Genomic DNA, 22191 nt, shown 5'->3' with positions numbered 1-22191 from the left:
AAAAATCGCAGAATCAGTCAAATACCTTTAAAAGAAAGCTCTATTTGTGGGAAGAAAAGGACGCAAATTTCGTTTGGGTACAACATTGCATGACCGCGCAATTACCAGTTAAAGCAGCGCAGTGCCAAAGTGTAAAAAGACCTCTGGTCATTTACCAGCAAAATGGTCCGGTCTGAAAGTGGTTAAGGGGAACCCCCGTACCCATATTAAAAAAAGGAAATACGTGTGGCCCCCAGGCCCTATATACTCAGAACAGCAGTATACAGGCGGTGCAAACAAGACAGGGACTGTGTAGATTTGTTGTGTTAAGTTGAATCTGTTTGTAATTTTCAACTGGTACATTTTTAAAGTGTAGCTCCAGTCAAAAAAAATAAAAATTTTAAGCTTTTTGGAAAACATAGGGAAGGGTTATCACCCCTGTATAATTTGTTTTGCCGTCCGTCTTTTTTCATCTCACTTGATGTTGTCTCCTTCCATTTGCAGTAGGAGATGCTTGTAAGTTGGATGTTTGAAAGTAGGGGCCTGCCCTATATTCTCTGCAGAAATGGCGGAACAAGGTGTTGGTTTTGCCACAACATTGTAAGCCCTCAAAGTGACTCTTAAGGTGTTGGTGTTGTCACAAGTTAACACTCTACGCCCTCAAAGTGACTCTTGGTGGGCGCTGGAGTGCCCTGCTGTGAACTATTATATCAAAAAATGTAATTACATGCCATTGTTGAACAGTGGTAGAAAAATTGACCTTTGGTGGTTGTGGTGCTGGTGCCAAAACACTATAAGTCCTCACAGTTACTCTGGGTGGGCACAGAAACGGGCCCTCCTGTGAAATATTATATCAAGAATTGTAATTACATGTCCCTGTTAAACAGGGGCAGAAAAATTGGGCCTTAGGCACTGGTGCAAAGCATTGCATCAAAAATTGTAATTAAACGCCCCTGTTAAACAGGGGCAGAAAAATTGGGCTGATGGCATCACCCAGAACCAAAAATGTTCTTCCAACATATCAGCAGAGGAGGAAGAGGATAGACAATCAACATAACAGGACAGTCACTCAGCATCAGCATAGGCAGTCTTGAAGGGATGTGATATTTCAAAAAATATGATTCGGTTACATCAGCTTCAGGTGCTTGGTAGCTGTGGGTGATCCAAGACTGATTCATCTTGATGAAGGTCAGTCGATCAACTGATTCGGTGGACAGGCGCACCCTGTGATCGGTAACAAAGCCACCAGCAGCACTGAAGGTGCGTTCCGAAAGAATGCTGGATGCAGGACAGGCCAGTAGCTCTATTGCATACTGTGCAAGCTCTGGCCAGTGATCCATCCTCAAGACCCAGTAAGCCAGAGGATTTTCGGTGGGAAAGGTGTCCAAGTCTGACCTTGCCCCTAGGTATTCCTGCATCATGTAAATCAGACTCTGGCGATGGTTGCTGGAACCGATCATACCTTGGGGCTGCGGACTAAAAAATTGCCTGAAAGCATCAGTCAGATGGCCACCTTCTCCACCGCTCCTTCTGACCGATGCCTCAGCAACACGTTGTCCAGGACCAGGGGTTTGTAACCTCCCAGTCTCTGGAAACGTGTTGCACAGACCTTTCTGCAAGGCCTCCCGGAGATGTCTCATCCTCTGCTCCCTGTGTGATGGCAAGATAAGGTCGGCAACCTTACCCTTGTACCGTGGATCAAGGAGAGTGGCCAGCCAGTAATGGTCCCTCTCCTTTATCCGAAGAATACAAGGATCCTTCCGCAGGCTTTGCAGGTTCAGGGAGACCATGCAGCGTAGGTTAGCTGAGGCATTCGGTCCGGAGTCCTCTGGGTCACAAAGGACAACGTGATCCGCAGCTACCTCCTCCCAGCCACGTACAAGTCTACGGGTTTCTTGGGACTGTAAATCATCCCTACAAGACTGCTGCTGCTGATGCTGAGTGCCAGCCTCCCCCTTCATGCTGACACAATCATCCTCCTCCTCCTCATCCTCTTCCTGTGTGATGGGTGGCACAGCAGGAACACTGTCTGGATAAAGGGGGCCTTGAGAGGCAAGGAAGTCCTCCTCTTCCTGCCTCTGTTCTGCCTCAAGTGCCCTGTCCATTATTCCACGCAGCACATGCTCCAAGAGGTGGACAAGAGGTACAGTGTCACTGATGCATGCACTGTCACTGCTCACCATCCTTGTGGCCTCCTCAAACGGTGACAGGACAGTGCATGCATTCCTGATCATGCCCCACTGGCGTGGTGAGAAAAAACCGAGCTCCCCTGACCCTGTCCTGGTGCCGTAGTCGCACAGGTACTCATTGATGGCCCTCTGCTGCATGTGCAGCCACTGCAGCATGGCCAATGTTGAGTTCCACCTGGTGGGCATGTCACATATAAGGCGGTTCTTGGGCAGGTTCAACTCCTTTTGGAGCTCAGCCAGCCGAGCACAGGCATTAAATTATCGGCGGAAATGCACACAAACTTTCCTGGCCTGCTTCAGGACATCCTGTAAGCCCGGGTACCTGCCCAAGAACCGCTGCACCACCAGGTTAAGGACATGAGCCACACAGGGCACATGGGTCAGTTGACCCTGTCGGAGGGCGGAGAGGAGGTTGGTGCCATTGTCACAAACCACCATTCCTGGATTAAGCTGGCGTGGCGTCAACCACCTCTCAGCCTGCCCCTGTAGAGCTGAAAAAACATCCGCCCCAGTGTGGCTCCTGTCCCCCAAACAAACCAGCACAAGCACGGCATGGCATTGTTTTGCCTGCGTACTTGCGTAGCCCCTGGAACGCCTACGGAGCACCGCTGGTTCTGGGGACAGAGCACTGGAAGAGGCTATGGAGGAAGAAGGGGAGGGGGTGGAGGAGAGAGGTGTGTCACAACCAATAGTAGCATTTTGGAGGCGTGGTGGCGGAAGAACCTCCAACACTACTGCACCATGTTCTGCATCCTTCCCAGCTGCCAGAAGAGTGACCCAATGGGCCGTGAAAGACAGGTAACGTCCCTGTCCATGCCTGCTGGACCATGAGTCAGCAGTAATATGCACCTTACCGCTGACCGCCCTGTCCAGCGAGGCAAGGACATTGCCTTCCACATGCCAGTAGAGAGCCGGAATCGCCTTCCATGAGAAAAAGTGGCCTTTGGGGACCTGCCACTGAGGAACCGCACATTGTACAAACTCATGGAAGGGGGCCGAGTCTACCAACTGAAAAGGCAGCAGTTGAAGTGCTAGCAATTTAGCCAAGATAGCATTCAACCGCTGGGCATGTGGATGGCTGGGAGTGAACTTCTTTTGACGGTCCAGCAGCTGGGGCAGGGACATTTGCCTGCTATAATCGGACGTGGGTGTACTGCTAGCAGAGTGCCCGGAAGCACTTGGCTGTGACACACCTAATTCTACACCTTCATTCCTCTCAGAGCAGGTTTCAGCTGGCCCCTGGAGGGCATCCTGCCTCGTTGGACATGTGCCTCCTCCTCCTCCTCCTCCTCTCTCCTACCAGGCACCCACGTGGACTCAGTGCCCTCATCATCCCCTCCCTCTTCATCGCTGGAGCAAACCTGGCAGTATGCTGCAGCTTGTGGAACATGACTGCCAGATTGCTGTCCTTCTTGAGCATTCCTTCTCTCTGCATTCACGCTACTGCCTTCCTCTAGCTGAGTATCATCATCAGAGCCTTCAAAACACTGGGCATCCTCCTGGAGCATGTACCCAACACTGTGCTCAAAGAGTTCAGGAGACTCCTCAGGAGGACGTGGTGGGTCTAGGGAAGGAGTCACTGATGATGACATTGAGAGGAGGGAAGACGATGCGTTGGCAGCTGCTTTGCTAGTACCCTGAGCCTGGGTGAGAGAGGATGAGGAGGATGAAGAGGGCTTGGTCATCCACTCTACCAAGTCGTTGGCATATTGCAGCTCAACATGTCCAGCTGCCGAAAAGAAGGACAAGCGTGTCCCATGGCCACGTGCTGATGATGACGATGCACTGCGTCCTCGACCAGCACTGTTGTCTCTAGACACAGAGCCTGCTTGCCCTCTTTTATCGGCTCGCACCTGTCTGCCTCTCCTTGCTGGCCTTCCAGACATGGTAATGGCCTGAAGGGAGTTGGGAAAACCAGCAATTGGGTAGTGTATATTGTGCTGGAGGCACACACAACTTCCACTAACTCCTGCAGATGGCAGATGGCTCAAATAGAGAAGAGCTATGTAGGTGGATATAGGGGTGTATACTGGGTTCAGAGCACGCAGACAGCACGCACAATCTCCTACCACTGACTGCAAGCTCTATTAAAAAAGAGAAATATAGCTAGCTATATAGGTGAATATATTGGTGTATAATGCGGTCATTGCATGCAGACAACAACCACTACAGAACGAAGAATCGGCCGATAACGATCGGTGTATACTGTGTTGAAGGTACACAGAACACCCACTAACTCCTACAGACGCCAACACACTACACAAGGCCCGCCGCGCTGGTGGACTTATATAGTGTGGGGTGTGTACTACACAGCCTGAGCTATGATTGGCCACAGTCATCCTGCCTGTGGCCAATCATGGCTCTCCTCGCTGCCGGCGCTGTGATTGGCCATGCATGCGGGGTCACAGTGCATGCTTGGCCAATAATGAGCCAGCAATGCACTGCGATGGCGCAGTGCATTGTGGGCCATGAGCGCCACGTGAATTTGGCGCGAATGGCCCATAACGTTCGAAATTCGCCGAACGGGAACACAAAGCTCATCCCTATTCACAGACATGACTAGGCATGATGGGAATTGTAGTTCCTGAACACCTGGAGGGTCGTAGTTTGAAGACCCATGGAGTAGACTGTGGAAGGTGAATGGTGGGCGATGAATTGGTGTAGAGCTGTGAAAGTGCACGGCAGTGTCCTGCCTGGAAACCTGCTAGCAGTGGAAGTTATCTGCGATAAAAATTAAGGACTGATATTTTTTTCTGTTGTTTTTGCTGCTGTGAAGCTGTTTTAAGTTTAATAAAACTCATTTTGATTGAAAAGTTTGTGTCCTGTGATATAGCTGGTTCCCCGAATGTTACATATATTTGATAATTTTATATATAATCAAAAAAAGTTCAGAATAGATTAACCTGATTTACATTGAACGCTATGGGAAAATTTGCCGTTTCACAAATTAACTTTGTGGACCGAGGTATCACTGTATATATACCTCCCAACCATCCCAAATTCAATTGCAAGTAAATCCTAGCATCCCACTAATCTGACTGGAGTCCTGGAGAACGCATTCCGGCACTGAACTGCATTAATGCATGCATGCATCTCACAGGGATACACTGACCACCAGGAAATCTCCTCCACACCTCCTGTTGATCACCAGGGAACCTCCCCTGCACCTCCCCATCCTGCAGGGAGCCCAGGCATACCACAGCCTGGCTGTTCACCCAAGGCAGAAAAACATATGCACTGGTGTGCAGCCAAGTTGGAATAGAAAGGGGCCATCCCCAAATTGTTCCCACAAAGTTGGGAGGATGAAATTGTCCAACATGTCTAGGTATTCTGACGCCTTAAGGGTTCCCTTCACTGGAATTAAGGAACCAAGTCCAACCCCTGAAAAACAACCCCACACCATAACCCCCCCCCCCCCCCCTCCACCAAATGATTTGGACCAGTGCACAAAGCAAGGCCCATAAAGACATGAATAGGCGAGTGTGGGGTGGAGGAACTTGACTGGCCTGCATAGTGTCCTGACCTCAACCCGATAGAACACCTTGTTAGAAGAATTAAAGTGGAGACAGTGAGCCAGGCCTTCTCATCTACATCAGTGCCTGACCTTACGAATGCGCTTCTGGAACAATGGTCAAACATTCCAATAGACCAGGGATATGCAATTAGCGGACCTCCAGCTGTTGCAAAACTACAAGCCCCATCATGCTCTACCTCTGGGTGTAATGCTTGTGGCTGTCAGAGTCTTGCTATGCCTTATGGGACTTGTAGTTCTGCAACAGCTGGAGATCCGCTAATTGCATATCCCTGCCATAAACCCACTCCTAAACCTTGTGGCCAGCCTTCCCAGAAGAGTTGAAGCTGTTATAGCTGCAAAGGGTGGACCAAACTTAATTTTGAAAATGGCTAATTGAGCCCAATTTGGACATTTCCACTTAGGGGGTACTCACTTTTGTTGCCAGCAGTTTATACATTAATGGCTGTGTTTTGAGTTATTTTGAGGGGACAGCAAATTAACACTGTTATACAAGCTGTACACGCACTATTTTACATTGTAGCAAAGTGTAATTTCTTCAGTGTTGTCACATGGAAAGATATAATAAAATATTTACAAAAATGTGAGGGGTGTACTCACCTTTGTGAGATACTTGGGTTGAATTACTACAGGCAAATCTACTTCACTACAAGTGCCCTGCAAGGGCACTTGAAAGTGTACTCTGAAGTGCAGTCGCTGTAGACCTGAAATGAGGGGAAGCTCTGTTGATTTTATCAACCAATCATGTGCAAGCTAAAATGCTGTTTTTTATTTATCTTGCATGCCCCCCTCAGATCTACAGCGACTGCACTTTCAGTGCAATTTCAAGTGCATTTGCAGAGCACTTGCAGTGCAAAGTGGATTTACCTGTAGTAAATAAACCCCAGTGTCAGTGTGTGTGTGTGTGTGTGTGTATGTATGTATATATGCATATGTATGTGTGTGTGTGTATATGTATGTATATGTATGTGTGTGTGTATATATATATATATATATATATATATATATATATATATATATATTTGTTTTTTGTTTTTTTTACATATTTGCTATTTTGTTAAGTGGAGTTACCCTTTAAAATTAAGAACAATGGTCTGGCTATGACCTGGCTAAGTTCATTGAGAACTCTTGGGTGTAAGCCCTCTGGTCCTGGTGATTTCTGTTCACATTAAGTTTTTCTAGTCTTTTTTTGAACACTGCTTTCTGTCAGCCACAATGGTACATTCAATATAATGGTATTAGCAATACTGTCTTCGTTATTATTCCCCCACTGTATTTCATTCGTATAAACTGAGGACAAGAAGGTATTTAATACAGTTGCCTTCTTCCTGGTACTAGTGACCAACTTCCCCTGATCATCTTTTATGGGGCCAATATGTTCTGGACTAGCCGTCATACTATTAATATATTTGAAAACATTTTGGGGGATTTTTTTACTCTGCTCAATATGTCTTTCATAATATATTTTAGCTGTCCTGATCACACTCTTGCATTTCTTTTTTTTCTTTTTTTATAATTTTAGAATGCCAAAGGCAACCCTTCAGTCTTATATTTTTCAAAGATCAGCTTTTTGCTCATAATTAATAAATTTTACCTTATTATTCAGCCACCCAGGTTTAAGTTTTGTTCTTTTTTATTTGGAATGTGGAATGTACTGATGAATGCTGTTTAATATGTCCCTAAAGCGCTTTATCATGTAGTAGGGAGAGCAGCTCAGAAAAAGTTGGCTATTTTGAAATTTAGTGTTCTCATCTTTCCCTCGTGTCCCCCCTTTTCCATAATTTATGGCAAATGTAATTACTCTGTGATTGTTGTTTCCTACATTATCCATTACTTTTGCATCTGTAATTATCTCTGTCATTTTAAATTAAGTCCAACAGAGCAAAGTTGGGCTTCCACCATTGGATCCTACATTTCGCTCAAGAAATGAGCCTAATGCCGCATACACACGAACGGAATGTCCGGACGGAAGCTTTTCATTGTTTTTTATTTTTTTCAAACAAATTTTATTGAGTATAATGGGTGATAACAGGAAACATAAAACATAAAATATAAAATAATCAACTGTTACAACTAGCATGGCACGTGAACATAAACATGCACAATAATGCGTAAGACAATGTGAAGTAATGTGGCATTAACAGTAGAGTTATAAAACAGAAAGGCTATGTCTACGTGCGCATTGCACGGTCCTGCTATTGGGGAGCGTATGAGCAGGCATGTGAGCGGGTTATTCGGCCCTGGCTCCCTATAGACCGGGCTTAGAGGGCAGGATCCGTCTGAAGGTGAAATGGGGCGGGAGGAGGGGGAATTGCCTTAATAAGGATGTGGAGCATGACCAAGTGCCAGTGGTCGGGAGAGGGCCGGGGAGGGGAGGACAGAGGGGAAACGGTAACTGGGTAGGGGGGAGTTGAGGATCCGTCCACCGCTGTTCTCCATAAAAAGGATGTGACTCCTTAGTGTATGCGGGTCGTAGTGGTGGATACCCTAAAAAAAGGTTAAGACGTGAAACAGTGAGCAGACCCAAAGTCGCATGATGATAATTGTCATACCGTCATAAGGGCAGGAAAGGTGCGGCTCTACATCTTTGTCAGAGGTTGACTAGGGGGTTCAAGAATTACTCGGTGTATTTTGCAGTCTTTCCAACGTGTTTGTAGTTGTGAAGTATTTCCAGCAGGCCCATTTAACTTTATATTTGTCGGGGGTGTCTCTAGATATGTGTATTAATTCTTCCATTTCTGATATTCTGTGCATCCTGTGGAGCCAGTCTTTAATAGAGGGGATTGTCTGGGATTTCCAGTATATTGGTATACATTGTTTGGCTGCATTGATCATGTGGACTATGATGGTTTTACGATAGGAAGTTTGTGACAAAGTGGTATGGTGCAAGAGAAATTGAGCTGGGGTAAAAGGTAATTCATATGTTGTAATGTCTTTGATCAGTTTGTGTATAGATTGCCAGAAAGGTTGGAGTAAAGGGCAAGACCACCAAATGTGGAGCATCGTGCCTCTACTCTGAAGGCATCGCCAACAATTATCTGGCGTAGATGGGTTCCAACTGTGTAATCTATCCGGTGTTCGGTACCAATGTGACAGTATCTTGTATCCATTCTCCTGGGTGGATACATTTATGGAGCCTTTATGTATATTGAAAAAGATGTTCTGCCAGTCATCCTCTGTGAGTGTGAGGTCCAGGTCTCTTTCCCATGTCGTGCAAAATTTGGAAGTATTGGGGTTGTAGTCTTGGAACAGGAGCGTGTGCGTTTGGGAGACGAGATGGGATAAGGGCGTAGTCTCGGAGCATAGGGTCTCAAAGGGCGTCAAATGTCGGGAGCAGTCAGTTATTTTCTTTAACGAGTGTAAGTAGTGGGAAATCTGTTGGAACGTCCAGGGAGGGATAGGCTGTTTCTGCATGGTGTTAGCTATTTGGGTAGACGTTTGTGGGCGCCCCTTTTCGTAGAAATGTTTTAACAGGACTTGAGGGTGTGACCAGTGGTTTTGAAGAAAGGTATGGTGCATCCCCGGAGGAAAGTCGGGATTCATTCGCAGTGGTGTTAGTGGACCTGGGACAGTCGATAGGGAAGATTGCGTGCAAATTTTACGAAAACATCGTAGTGTTGGAAGTAGGAGTGGGTGTGCTTTGATTTCTGTTTGAGAGGGGGAGGATGGAATCCAAGGCAGGGATCCAAGTGGTAATGTCGTGAACGAGGATTCTAGAAGTACCCAATCTTTGTTATTCGCATGGACATTCCAATCTATGATTCTGGTCAGGTGTACTGCTGAGTAGTAATTGGGGAGGTCCGGGAGCCCTATTCCACCTAGGTGTTTGGGCCGGGATAGGAGAGTAAAGTTGATCCTGGGTCTGCGGGAGCCCCATAAGAATTTGGAACATAAGCTTCTATAAGAGCGGAAAAGGGCTTGGGGGAGATGTATCGGTATCGTTTGGAGGAGGTAAAGGATTCTCGGCAATATATTCATTTTCAGAATAGCGGCTCTACCGAACCAGGAGAAAGTAGGTTTGTCCCAACGTTTGAGATCGGAAGCAATTGTCTGTAGCAGGGATAGGTAATTCTTTGGATACAGATCCTGTAGGTTAGTCGTCAGTTTGATACCCAGGTATGTGATATGATCGTCTCGCCATTGGAAGGGAAAGTTGTTTTTACAGAGGGTGACATCGGCCGGGGGTAGGGAAATGTTGAGGGCATAGGACTTGGTGAAGTTTATTTTTAGATTGGAAAGCAGGTTGAATTTGCGGAATTCACTCAAGAGGACAGGGATTGTCGTGTGCGGTTGCGTTAGGAACAGTAGAATGTCGTCCGCGAAGGCGGCAAGTTTGTATTCTTTAGTGGCAGTGCGGATCCCTTTTATGTCAGGGTTCTGACGGAGACTATTTAAAAAGGGTTCTAGGGTAAGTACAAAGAGAATAGGAGATAAGGGGCAGCCCTGCCTTGTCCCATTGCGTATGGGGAAGGCATTCGACAGGGTGTTGTTGACTCTGACCTGGGCAGTCGGATTTTGGTATAGAGCTTGGATGAAAGTTGTTAGTCTTGGACCGAGTCCAATGGTTTGTAGAACAGTGTGCATGTAATCCCAAGCTACCCTGTCGAATGCCTTCTCCGCATCTAGGGATAGGAAAAAACCCTTTTGTTTGGTTCTTGATGTGAGGTGGTGTATATTGATAGCTTTGATGGTGTTGTCTCTGGCTTCGCGGCCAGGGACAAACCCAACTTGATCCTTTGTAATTAATGCTGGTAAAAGGGGGAGAAGTCTGTTGGCTAGTACTTTTGCAAAGAGTTTAATGTCCACATTTAAGAGGGATATGGGTCGATAATTAGCAGCTTGCGTGTGATCTTTATCTTCTTTAGGAATGACAACGATGTGGGCTGTGAGCATTTCAGTGTCAGGGGTACTGGAGGCATTCAGGGAATTGAAAGCTTTCCTAAACGGGTTCTGGAGGATATCGGAGAAGGATTTGTAATATGCTGATGTAAGTCCATCCGGACCTGGGCTTTTGCAGGGTTTTGTTTGTTTTAGTGCCGTATCCCACTCCTGTTGTGAGATAGGGCCGTCTATGTCTTGTAGAAGTTCTGATGTCTGAATTTTAGGACAGTATTTGTGGAGGAAAGCTTCCATGTCACGGAGCCTGGTCTGGTTAGGGCAAGGAGGATCATGTGGTTCATTTATGTTGTATAATTTGGTATAAAATCTCTCAAATTCCTCAGCAATCTCTGTATTTTTCGTATAGATGGCACCTAGGGGGGATCTTAGGGAATGCACTGTGTGTTTCGTTCGGTTGGAGTGAAGGGCTCTTGCCATGAGGCGACTGCTTTTATTTCCGAATTCATAGAATTGCTTTTGGGAGAGCATGTAATTTTTCCTGGTGGTTTTGCCTAGTTCTGTTTGTATTGACAATCTAACGTCCTGCAGCTCTTGGAGTGTTTGAGCGGCTAAAGTATGTTTATGAGCTGATTCTAAAGTTCTAAGTCTTTGGAATAATTGACGGAGGTGAAATTTTTTTTCCTTATTTCTCTGTGCGGATAGCGAAATCATTTTCCCTCTAATTACACATTTGTGGGCAGCCCACTGGGTCATAGGGGACGTCTCCGGGGTGTCATTTTCTCTAAAGTAGTCGGTTAAACAGGTCCTGATTTCTGATGTGTGTTTCGTGTCAGTGAGGAGAGTGGGGTCCAAGCGCCATATTCGAGTATGGGCTTGCTTTTCGGGGAGTGTCAGCGTTACCGTGATAGGGTGGTGGTCGGATAAAGTCATTGGTTCTATAGTCGCTGTGGTCAGGTAGGTGAGATCAGGTTGGGTTAGAAAAAGGTAGTCAAGACGGGAGTATCTGTTGTGGGGGTTGGAGAAAAAAGTAAAGTCCTTTTCGTTAGGGTGTAGGATGCGCCAAGTGTCATGTAGAAAGAGCTGTTGGAGGGACAGATTTATTTGACGTAGGGCTCTGTAAGGAAGATGGGAGGTACCTGCCGAGGTGTCTGTGAGAGGGTTTAAGGGGACATTGAAGTCTCCGCCTAGCAGTAACATGCCTGATTGAAATGCGAGTAGTTGATTGGAAACCTCTCGAAAAAAGGGTACTTGTGCTTTGTTGGGGCTGTACACATTAGCCAAAGTTATAGGCTTGCCGCACCATGAACCTTTGAGAAAGATGTATCTGCCGTGGTCGTCAGTCAGTGTGTCTGTAATTTGGATGGGAACATTTTTGGATAGAAGAATCGATACGCCTTTAGTCTTGGAGGCCGGCGTGGTTGCGTGGTAGCTATGCGGGAAATAGTCGTTGGACAGTCGTGGTGTGTTTTGGGAACTAAAGTGTGTCTCTTGTAAGAATATAACATCAGCTTTCATGCTTTTCATGTGGGATAGAGTTTGTTTTCGTTTTTCCGGAGTATTCAGTCCTTTAATGTTTAGAGAGACAATTTTTAGAGTCGGATGGATGGAGGTAGTACAAGATGAGGCCATTGTAAGTGGTCAGGTTCACTATCTAATAGGGAACCGTGTGGACGGAGAACAACGGAGGACAGATGGGAGGCCGGGGGGGGGTGGGTAAAGGTCAGGTGGAAGGTAGGGATGGAAGAGGAAGGAGGGAACGGGAGGATAGAACTGATGGGGCTTAAGGAGTTCCGGTCGTGTAAGGGGGGATATACACGGCCCGGACGGTGGTATAACTACTGGGGTCGGAGTGACTTAGCGGTTCACACCCGACTGATATTATTCCAGTGAGGGATCAGGGAAATCTCTTTCCTCTCGGAGAGTAGAGAGCAAAAAGAACCCTGTGAGTGAGGGTGGTAGGTGTCGAGGTCGGAATTAGGTAGGATTTTAGATCCCTTGAGGTCAGGTTACCAATGAATGTATCTGGCCGTTCACCATAGAGTATGTAACGGGGAGGCAGGGTTAGAATTCATCATTAGTTAGGTGAGAGAAGAGGGGGGGGAATATGGACTTAATGTGGTGAAATAAAGGAGAGAGAGGGAGAGAGATAGAGGAGGTGATGAAGGCCCATATCTGAAAGTGTTTATGACTGAATCCGGAGCTACAGGAGTGGTGGCAGAACGGATAGCTCTTCGGACCTTGTCAGTGGAGTGGTGGGGGGTCATAGAGCATTAAGGTGCCATGGTATACAAACTATTTTTTCGTAGAAGTGAGAGGGTAATGGTGCTGTCCTCTGAACGTAGGAATCGTGGGTGAGCCCCATTCGAACGAACTCAGGAGTAGCTACAAACAGAGGGATGCGATTAAGATGGAACATCACATTACGAGCGTTTTCAGATACTTCTGTACCGGGTAGCTGAAAACGTGACATAACTAACTAATGCATTCAAGTCGGTATACCGTATCAGAGGAGCATCAGTACTACAGCGCTAGGTCTACGATTGTTTACTTCAAGAGTCAGCCAAACAAAACGTAACTCACTCAAGAGTGCACAATGCTGAAAATATGTCATGAAACATAAAACATAAAACATAAAACATATTACTTAAAGCGTGGAATAAATGAGGGCAACCGGTCTCTTCGTTGAGGTAGGGTAACTGTGGATTAGAGTTCCACTCCCAGCAGGAGAGATCTCGAACTATCATATGGGGTCGGCGATCTCAACTTCGGATGTTGGAGTGTAAAAAAGGGGTCGTGTAGTGAGAGCCCGAACGGATGCGGGAACATACTTGGGATCATTAAGAAATCATTGGACGTGAGGGAGGAGAGCGGTTGCCCAACATATAACAACTACTTGGTAACCAGTTCGTATTTAAGGATACCGAGACTTGCGTGTAGGTTGTAGTACCGTAGAGTGGAACGGGAACCATGTCAATGAGACGGCAGGCACTGTTCCGAAATGACCTACGATCGGCAGGTGCATGGTTTCCCGAGATCTGAGGCTTCGGATCAACATTCGGGATCAACGTTCGGTTCAATGCTCATCGGAAGGTATGAGCCTCGGGGCAAACAAAGTCAGTTTTGCGGGGGGCTAGGAACATACCATATCGGCCCGGAAAAAGAGGGTGAGTGATTCTTGATAAGAGGGGCGAATTTACTCATCAGTTGTGATGGGAAGTTTGGGGTCTTGCAGTGTAAGGTCCAGAGTCTCGAAGTGTAGAAAGAGACATGTTGGCGGTAAGTTCGTGCGCATTACACGCCGGTACAGTACGATCGGTGATGAATTCAGGGGAGAATAAGATTAGTTGGAGACATCAGAGCAAACGATGAGCAATACAACGTATGCCAGAAAGTGGACAGTTCAAGCTGGTACCTTATTTGGAGGTGGGTGACGACGAGTTAAGATCTCCTTAGTCTCCTGTAGTCCGGAGACGCCGTGGGGCTGTGGTTCCGCAGGTTACCCGATGGGCGCGGGGACGAAGGCGGCGGGTGTGACCTGCGACGGCGGCCAATGTGGAAGTTTCCTGCTTCAGCTATACCCTCCATAGATTCAGCTCTGTGCAACGTGGGTAAGCGAAAGTCACTGTACCAATCTGGAACATCAACTGGAGGTAGGTTGAGGGCAGTACAAAAATGATCCAAGTCCTCCGGTACTCGTAAGTTGACTGTGTGGCCATTAGCTGTAGCTGATAGGCAGAATGGATATTTCCAGCGGTATGTGATGGCCCTCGTACGGAGGACATCCAGAAGAGGCTTTAACTCTCTTCGTCTTTGGAGGGTGATAGATGACAGGTCTTGGAAGATTCTTATTTCCGTCCCGTGGTGTAGTATTCTTCCCCTGTTTCTCGCCTTTCTCATAACTTCTTCTTTTTCGATGAAATCTGTGAGGCAGCAGATGACATCTCTCGGTGGATCCGTCTCTCTCCCTCTAGGGCGAAGAGCCCTGTGAATACGTTCGAAGGTGATCACCGTGTCCGGAGCTCTCTCTAGCAGGTCGTTAAAGATCGTCGTCACCGTTTGGGTCAGTTGCTGCGGTTCAATGGATTCAGGCAATCCTCTCACCCGTACATTGCGGCGGCGACCGCGATTGTCGAGATCCTCTAAGTGGCGGTTCACCTCCCTGAGGTGGATCGAATGTGATTCCGCGATTTGCTGGACTTGGCACAGCGCTGTGTCATGGCGGGCCTGCACTTCTTCCACTTCCTCCATTCGCAGAGTTATGGCGCGAAAGTCCTCTCGGAGCTCAGAGATGGCCGCGGATAGTGTGTTTTTTATGTCCGCTGCAACCGCCCGCAAGTCCGCAATATTTAGGGCAGGAGGTGTCGGAGGATCCATGGCAGAAGCTTGGGGGCTGCGGCTTCGCGATCTGTGCGCGGGTCTGCTGGCTGGAGGGGCCTCGTGGATTGCGGCCTGTGGGTCCGGCGCCGCGCCTCTGGATCGGGCCCGAAATATTTCGGGTATGTTTTGGCTAAGCGGTGCGTCTTGGCTCCGGGGTGGACGGGAGCTTACCGGGGGGATATTGTGTTGTGTGCTCCCCATGTTGTTAGTTAGATAGAGCGTCGTAACGGCTGTTGCTGGACCTCTGGGAACGGGAGGTGAAGATCAAGCGTCCATCTTCCTCAGGCACCAAGCCACGCCCCCCAGACACCATTTCTGTATAGGTAGGACTTTCACCAACAGTAGTTGTATTTAACTATTGGTAACAAATAGTTTTCCTCACACTCTACAGTCTCTCACGATAGGTCTTCACTCACCGAGCTCCCTGTCTCTCACTAGACTCTCAGACCCAATCGTCACTGGATCCCCTGAGCTTTTCCACTTCCATAACTATAGTACCTTCCTCAAGCGTCACCCCTGCTGACCCACTAGGTCCCTGGCCTGGCACTTGCTGACATTTTCCCATTTCTTTACTGCCCCTGGCTGGTGAGAAGACTTCTCTGGTACTGGCTCCAGCTAACTCACAGTGGTCTCCGGTAACAAGGTGGATGGTTTCTTAGTGATGACAGCTTCTCCTCTAACTCTGACCACGACTGGTTCCCTGTATGGCGAAACCGTTACTCTGTTGGACTCCAATCCTTCAGTCCCAACCCTGCTCTGCTTCTCCTGCTTCTGGATAGACCTCAGACAGCCTAGCAGCCAGATGTCCGCAGGATAGTTCTCAGGCTTCCAGCCTAGCAGCCCGATCACCTGACTCAACCCAAATAAATTGGCTCTCCCAGCAGGCCAAGGAACTAAAGAAACCCCCGCCAATTGTCTGAGACCCCCCATACATTCTTAACCTGACCTTCCTAAGCCTTTGTCTATCTAATGTCACCAGTATAACGCCACCTAGCAACAGAAGAGAGAAGGTGCAGCAAGTCCAGAACCAGAGAGGAATCAGTGGATCTACTAATAATTAACCAGGGCAACCGGCTGCCCGATGATTGTACGAACAGGTGTCGTGTGCGGTTGCAGGAGCTGGGTTGCTCTGGGAGTCCCGCCTCTGCCTCACTGTGTGAGCCCTCGCTGGCGTCTTCTCCTCCTCCTTTCTTTTCCCTTTTCCTCATTGTGACAGCCAGTCTGGCGGCGCAGGCTCTTACCCACAGGGCAGCACATGTGATGACCAAGTCCTATCTTCCTGACCAAGTGAACTCTGGTATGCGACACAGATTTACAGTACAGTCACACAGTGTACCCTACCACATACATACACAGAGCATCATCATCTTTCCCACTAATCTCCAATGTCCCTCCTGTCTCCCCAATGTTCCTCCTGTCCCCCCAATTATGCCCAATGTTCCTCCTGTCCCCTCAATGTCCCTCCTGCCCTCCCAAATGTTCCTCCTGTCCTCCCACTTATCCTCAATGTCCCTCCTGTCCCCCCAGTGTTCCTCTTGTTCCCCCAATGTCCCTCTTGCCCCCCAATGTTCCTGCTGTCACCCAATGTTCCTCCTGTCACCCACTTATTCTCAATGTCCATCCTGACTCCCCAATTATGCCCACTGTTCCTCCTGTTATCTCCAATGTCCCTCCTGCCCCCCCCCCCCACTCATCCTCAATGTTCCTCCTGTCCTCCCACTTCTCCTCAAACACCCCCCCCACCAGTGTTCCAACTCTCTCCCAAGTTAGAAATTAGCACATTGCTACCCCCCCCCCCCATTTAGCACCAATGCCCCATTAACTTGGCACCAATATCATAGCCCATATTCCCTCTTTGAACTAATACCCCCTAACATTGCACTCCTACTGTAAGTTGTAGCGGCTCTTCTGTAGCAGCCTCTCTGTCTGATACTTTGTAGGTAGGGAAGAGAGGATTTGGAGGTGAGAGAAGAGCTCTTACTGGAAGGGGGGTTGTAATCTGTCCTGTGAGACATGCATTCTTGAGCCCTGCAATCTGTACATTGCACACTCATGAAAGCTGCATTGCGCACTCTGCGTAGCGCACTCCTGAACTCTGCTCACTCTGCGTAGCGCACTCCTGAACTCTGCTCACTCTGCGTAGCGCACTCCTGAACTCTGCCCACTCTGCGTAGCGCACTCCTGAACTCTGCTCACTCTGCGTAGCGCACTCCTGAACTCTGCTCACCCTGCGTAGCGCACTCCTGGAACCCTGCACTCTGTGCGTAGTAGAATCCCACGCTACGTCACTGCCTGAAGAGGTGGTGCCGGGATCAGTGACCACAGAGGAAGAGTTACAAGTGGTTTCACTACACTATGCTACACAAAAAGGGGCTATTAGTTCCTGCCTGTAAAGGGCCATTGCTAATCTGACTGTGAGCCTGTCAGATAAATCAAAGTAATTCAGCTGGAGAAACCAAGTGTGTACAGGAGGAAAATGAAGGAGATTCAGATTCAGATGTCCCTCAAGTTTTGCTGAAAGTATTTCTGAAGTCAAGTGGGCATCTCATAACCTCTTATCCCTATCCAAGATCTTAACCCTCAATAAATTAAATAAAAACAAAGCCACGGACTGTTCTCTGACTCTGGGTGCTTGAGAGAAGCCCTGAAATGAAAGCCTAAAAGGGGGTAAAGGAGGGGCTGGCATGACAGGGGTGACTAAGGAGGAAGGAAGGGGTTAAAGTGAGGGAGAGAGGGGTGTGTCAGCAGGCTGAGAACGGAGCTGGGGGGGCGGAGCATTATAAAAGGTGGGCGCAGCAAATAACGGGGCAGTGTGAGGAAGGAATCAAAGTTTTACTCACTGCTCCTCCACCAGTCAGCATAGCGGATGTACAGGACCTCGTGGCCCAGCTGAGGAGAGCGGCGGCGGAGCGGGGAATGGCGTGGCTGTAACAGGTGGGGGAGATCATTGGAGCGGAGGGGACAAACGCGCGGTGGCAGCGAGCGCGGAGGTCGCCGCCTCCGGCGCGTTTTTCGCCTGGGCCTGCCACTCGGCCCCCTCGTGCTGAGAGAAGCCCTGGGGAGGACAGTACATTGCCCCCAGCAAAACTGCCACAAACTGAGCCTCTGGCGACCGGGCGGTCCACACGCCTGCATGGCGCTGGTTCCCCGGGACTGAGGCGGTCACCATGAGGGGGGATTCTGTGGCAGGGCCTAGTGGGGACAGCAGAGGATCCAGGAGGGCAGATGGATTGGTCACAGGGATGCCAGGAGCAAGTGCCAGGGATCATAGGCCAAGGCATACTGAGAAGGGGCGGGGCCCACCAGCAGGACGTTCGGCCGGGAAGAATAGCGGCTTTGTCGGAATGGAGAGTCATAGGTCCAGTTCACGTCGCCGGTCTGCTACGGCAGAGAGAGAGAAGTCAGGCTGTAGCACGGCCCGGGCCAGCTGCCTCAGGAGTTCCTTCACCCGCGGGGCTATCGGCTTCACCCGTCTGGGAGAGGGACGACCGGTCCGAAGGGTGAATTGTCAGAGGAGGAGGAAGAATAAGTGCCACTGTGGGAGAGCAGCGGGTCGGCTGTGGGAAGAGTTCCTGGTCAGCCTGGTGAGTCCAACACTACCGTTACTTTATCTACTGCTTTGCATGATTTGTTGGGGGGTGCAGGGGTGTCGGCGGCACCAACGGTGCAGGCGCCGGCAGCAGTCCAGCCACAGGTGGGGATGGTTCCTGCCAGGGTAGGTGCGGCTGCACAGATGGGCGACCTGTTAAAAGGTCTGCGGGCGTTGATGGGGAAGTTTGCCGGGGGTCTGTACCAGCCGAGTCAAGCAGCCCCTTGGACAACGCGGGGTCTGGGGGTTGCCGAAGGCAGTACGGGGACCTCTGGGGAGGCCGCGCCTTTCGTAGCACCTTCCACGGCACAAGCGGGGGAAGGGGTAGCCAAGGAACCGGTGGTGAGGAACAACATGGTGAGGATTGCGGATGCTGCCAAATGTGAGTTATACATCTGCTTCGAGGGCCCTTTGGGAGCGCATCTGAAACAGGGAGGTTCGCAAGAAGATTGGGAAGGGTGAGTATGTGGAAATCTTCTCGCTGCTACCGTTGGAGAACTTCAACTTGGATAGGATAAAACCCGATGATTCCAAGAAGGAAGACGAGGAAAAGCGGCGGTACAGGTTGATACCGTGCAGTTTTTTGAACTGGCTCCAGGCGTTCGCCATTTTGGCAAGTGTCATAGGCGAGAAGAACCCCTGAGTACTGCTCGGCATTGTTCTGCTATATGGATTCAATAGGGGAGGCACACAGGGTGTATGGGGGGCTGGCCTGGCTCCGCTACGATGAGCAGTTCAGGCAGTGGAAGTCAGTACGTCCGGAGCTGCGTTGGGATCACAAGGACATCAGCCTCTGGATGAGGCTGATGTCCTCGGCGCGGGCCCCACCTCAGTTTCTTCAGGGGGAGCGGGAGTATGCCAACCTCTGGACTGCCGGCAAGAAGTGGGGGGGGGTGTGCTGGCAATTCAATGAAGGGGCCTGCAAGTATGGGGGAGCGTGCAGGTTTAAGCATGAATGCTTGGGCTGTGGGGGAGCCCACATGCTCGCCAGGTGCTTTAAGAAAGGTAAGCGGGCCAGAGACGCTGCTCACAAAAGGGAGGACGCTGGAAAGGATGCTGCCTTTCCTAAGTAAGTATCCGGATGGGGAGGCGGCTCGCCTACTGCATTGGGGGTTTTGGGACGTGTTCAGGATTCCATGTGCACTGGCGGTGCCGCCGCCATTGACCGGAAATGTAAAATCGGCGTTGCAGCACCCGGGGGTGGTGGACGAGAAGCTGGGCAAGGAGGTGGCTTCAGGGCGTATGTGGGGGCCCATTCGCAGGAAAAACTCTGGGTGGACTTGGTGGTTTCGCCATTGGGGGTTGTCCCCAAGAAGGAGGCGGCCAAGTTCCGACTAATGCATCATCTTTCCTTCCCGAAAGGTGGCTCAGTGAATGACTTAATCGACTCAGAAGCGTGCACGGTATCTTACACGTCGTTTGATGTGGCGGTGCCCTTGGTCAGGCGCTATGGGCAGGGGGCACTTATGGCAAAGGCCGATATTGAATCGGCTTTCAGGCTGCTCCCGGTTCACCCGGATAGCTTTCGACTGCTAGGTTGTCCCTGGCGGGACCAGTTCTATGTAGATAAGTGCCTGCCCATGAGTTGCTCGATTTCATGCGCCTTCTTTGAAGCATTTAGCTCTTTTCTGGAATGGGTTTCCTGGGGATCATGATAGATTAGAGGGCGATGGAGCGCATGTTGCCTAGCAACAAATTGGAGGACTTGCAGCGGGACAATAGGGAGATTCAGGGGCGTCAAAGTGCAATTGAGAACCTTACAGTCACTGCTGGGCAAGCTGAATTTTGCTTGCAGGATCATTCCCATGGGGAGGGTTTTCTGCTGACAGCTGTCGGCAGCCACAGCAGAGGTGCAGGTTCCCACTCGTTTTATTCGGCTGCGACATGAGCACAGAGAAGACTTGCGGGTTTGGCATGACTTTCTGTCCACCTACAATGGTAGGGACATGTGGATGTGTGGCCCGGTGAGCAATTTCGATGGGGAATTGGTCACAGACGCTGCGGGCCCTACAGGGTACGGAGCGTTCTTTCAGGGCCGGTGGAGTGCGGAGCCTTGGCCACAGTCCTGGCGGATGGCCGGGCTCCTGGGAAATTTGGTGCTGCTCGAGCTCTTCCCAGTGGTCCTGGCGTTAGAGCTGTGGGGGGAAGACTGCAAAAATACGAAGCTGAGGATCAACTGTGACAATATGTGGGTGGTGCAGGTGGTCAACCGCATGTCGGCCTCCTCTCCGCCGGTAGTATGGTTGCTGCGGCAGTTAGTGTTTAGGTGCTTGCAGTTAAACGTTTTTGTTTATGCCATCCATATCCCGGGGGTGGAGAACTCATATCTCGTTTCCAGTGGGATAAGTTCAGGGATTTGGCACCGGACGCGGATGTGGTTGGGGTGCCTTGCCCGGACTGGATGTGGGGGCTGCCGTTGGCGTCATCTCTGAATGGGTCCGGCGGTCACTGAGTGAGTCCACATGGTCGGCCTATTCGAAGGTATGGTTGGAGTGGTCGGGTCTGGTAGGCAAACGGGGGTAAGTGATCGGGGACTCAATGGGCGATTGCTGATGCTCTACTTCGTGACCAGGAACATGGAAAGAGGAGTGTCCACCTCGTCGCTGGATCGGAAGCTGGTGGGACTGGCTTTTTTGTGTAAGTTAATGGGGGAGGAGGATTGGACGAAGGACTTTTGGGATCGGCAGGCTTTAAAAGGTTATCGGAGGCAGTACAAACGGCAGGATACTAGGCGGCCGGTTAAGTTTGAGAATCTGCAGGCGATTTGTGAATGGCTGAGCTCAGTGTGTCCTTCGGGATATGAAGAGTTGCTTTTTACAGCGGCTTTCTCATTAGCGTTTTATGGAGCGTTTCAGATTGGGGAACTGGTGAGCCCCTCAAAAGGGATGGACGGTGGTCTGTTGGAGGAGGATGTGATGTTGATGGAGGATAGGCAGAATTTGCTTTTGAGGAGATTAAAAACAGACCAACAGGGCAGGGGGACTGTTTCCTTGTTTGCACTCCCGGGATCCGGGGTTTGCCTGTGGCGGCAGTGCGGAATTTACAGACTGTATGAGGAGGGGGAACGGGTCCTTTCTTGAGGCATGAGGATGGGTAGTTCCTGTCAAAATTTCAATTTGTAGCCATGTTTAGGCATTGTTTGAAGGAGGTGGGATTAGGCAGCACAGAGTACGCCTCGCACTCCTTCCGTATTGGGGCGGCTACGGAGGCCGCCAAGTGCGGGTTGGACGAGGCTGCTGTTCGCAGAATTGGGAGATGGGAATCCCGTCAATTCCGGACCTATGTGAGGCCACAGTTGGCGAGAGATTAACGTTTAAAAAAAAACACCCTCGGGTGCGGTCTAACAGGGCGTGCACTGGGATTTAGTGTTGGGGTTGCTAACAGTAACTGTACAGGTGATATAGAAGTTAGCTGATTGTGCACGGGTTAAGCTGTGTTTTTTTCATTTCAGATGGAGGTTCGCCCCGCCTCGTCTGGATCATGGGGCACTCGTATGTGTGCTAGGGGGCCAGGAGGGGAGACGAGCGCCCAGATGGCAGGCAGTTGGGGATTTCCAGAAGGGATGCTTGTTTGAGATGGTTAGGGATCCCTGGGATGAAGTGGGCAAGAGTGGTTGAAGAGGTGGACAGGTACACAAAGTTGGACAAGCCTCCGGACATTTTGGTAATTCATGCTGGGGGTAACGA

This window comes from Lithobates pipiens, unplaced genomic scaffold (genome assembly GCF_037356315.1).
Source record: "Lithobates pipiens isolate NorthernLeopardFrog02 unplaced genomic scaffold, aLitPip1_a1.2 Scaffold_19, whole genome shotgun sequence".
In the NCBI taxonomy this organism is placed as follows: Eukaryota; Metazoa; Chordata; class Amphibia; order Anura; family Ranidae; genus Lithobates; species Lithobates pipiens.
The sequence above is the reverse complement of the archived record's forward strand: the minus strand, read 5'-3'. Positions refer to the sequence as shown.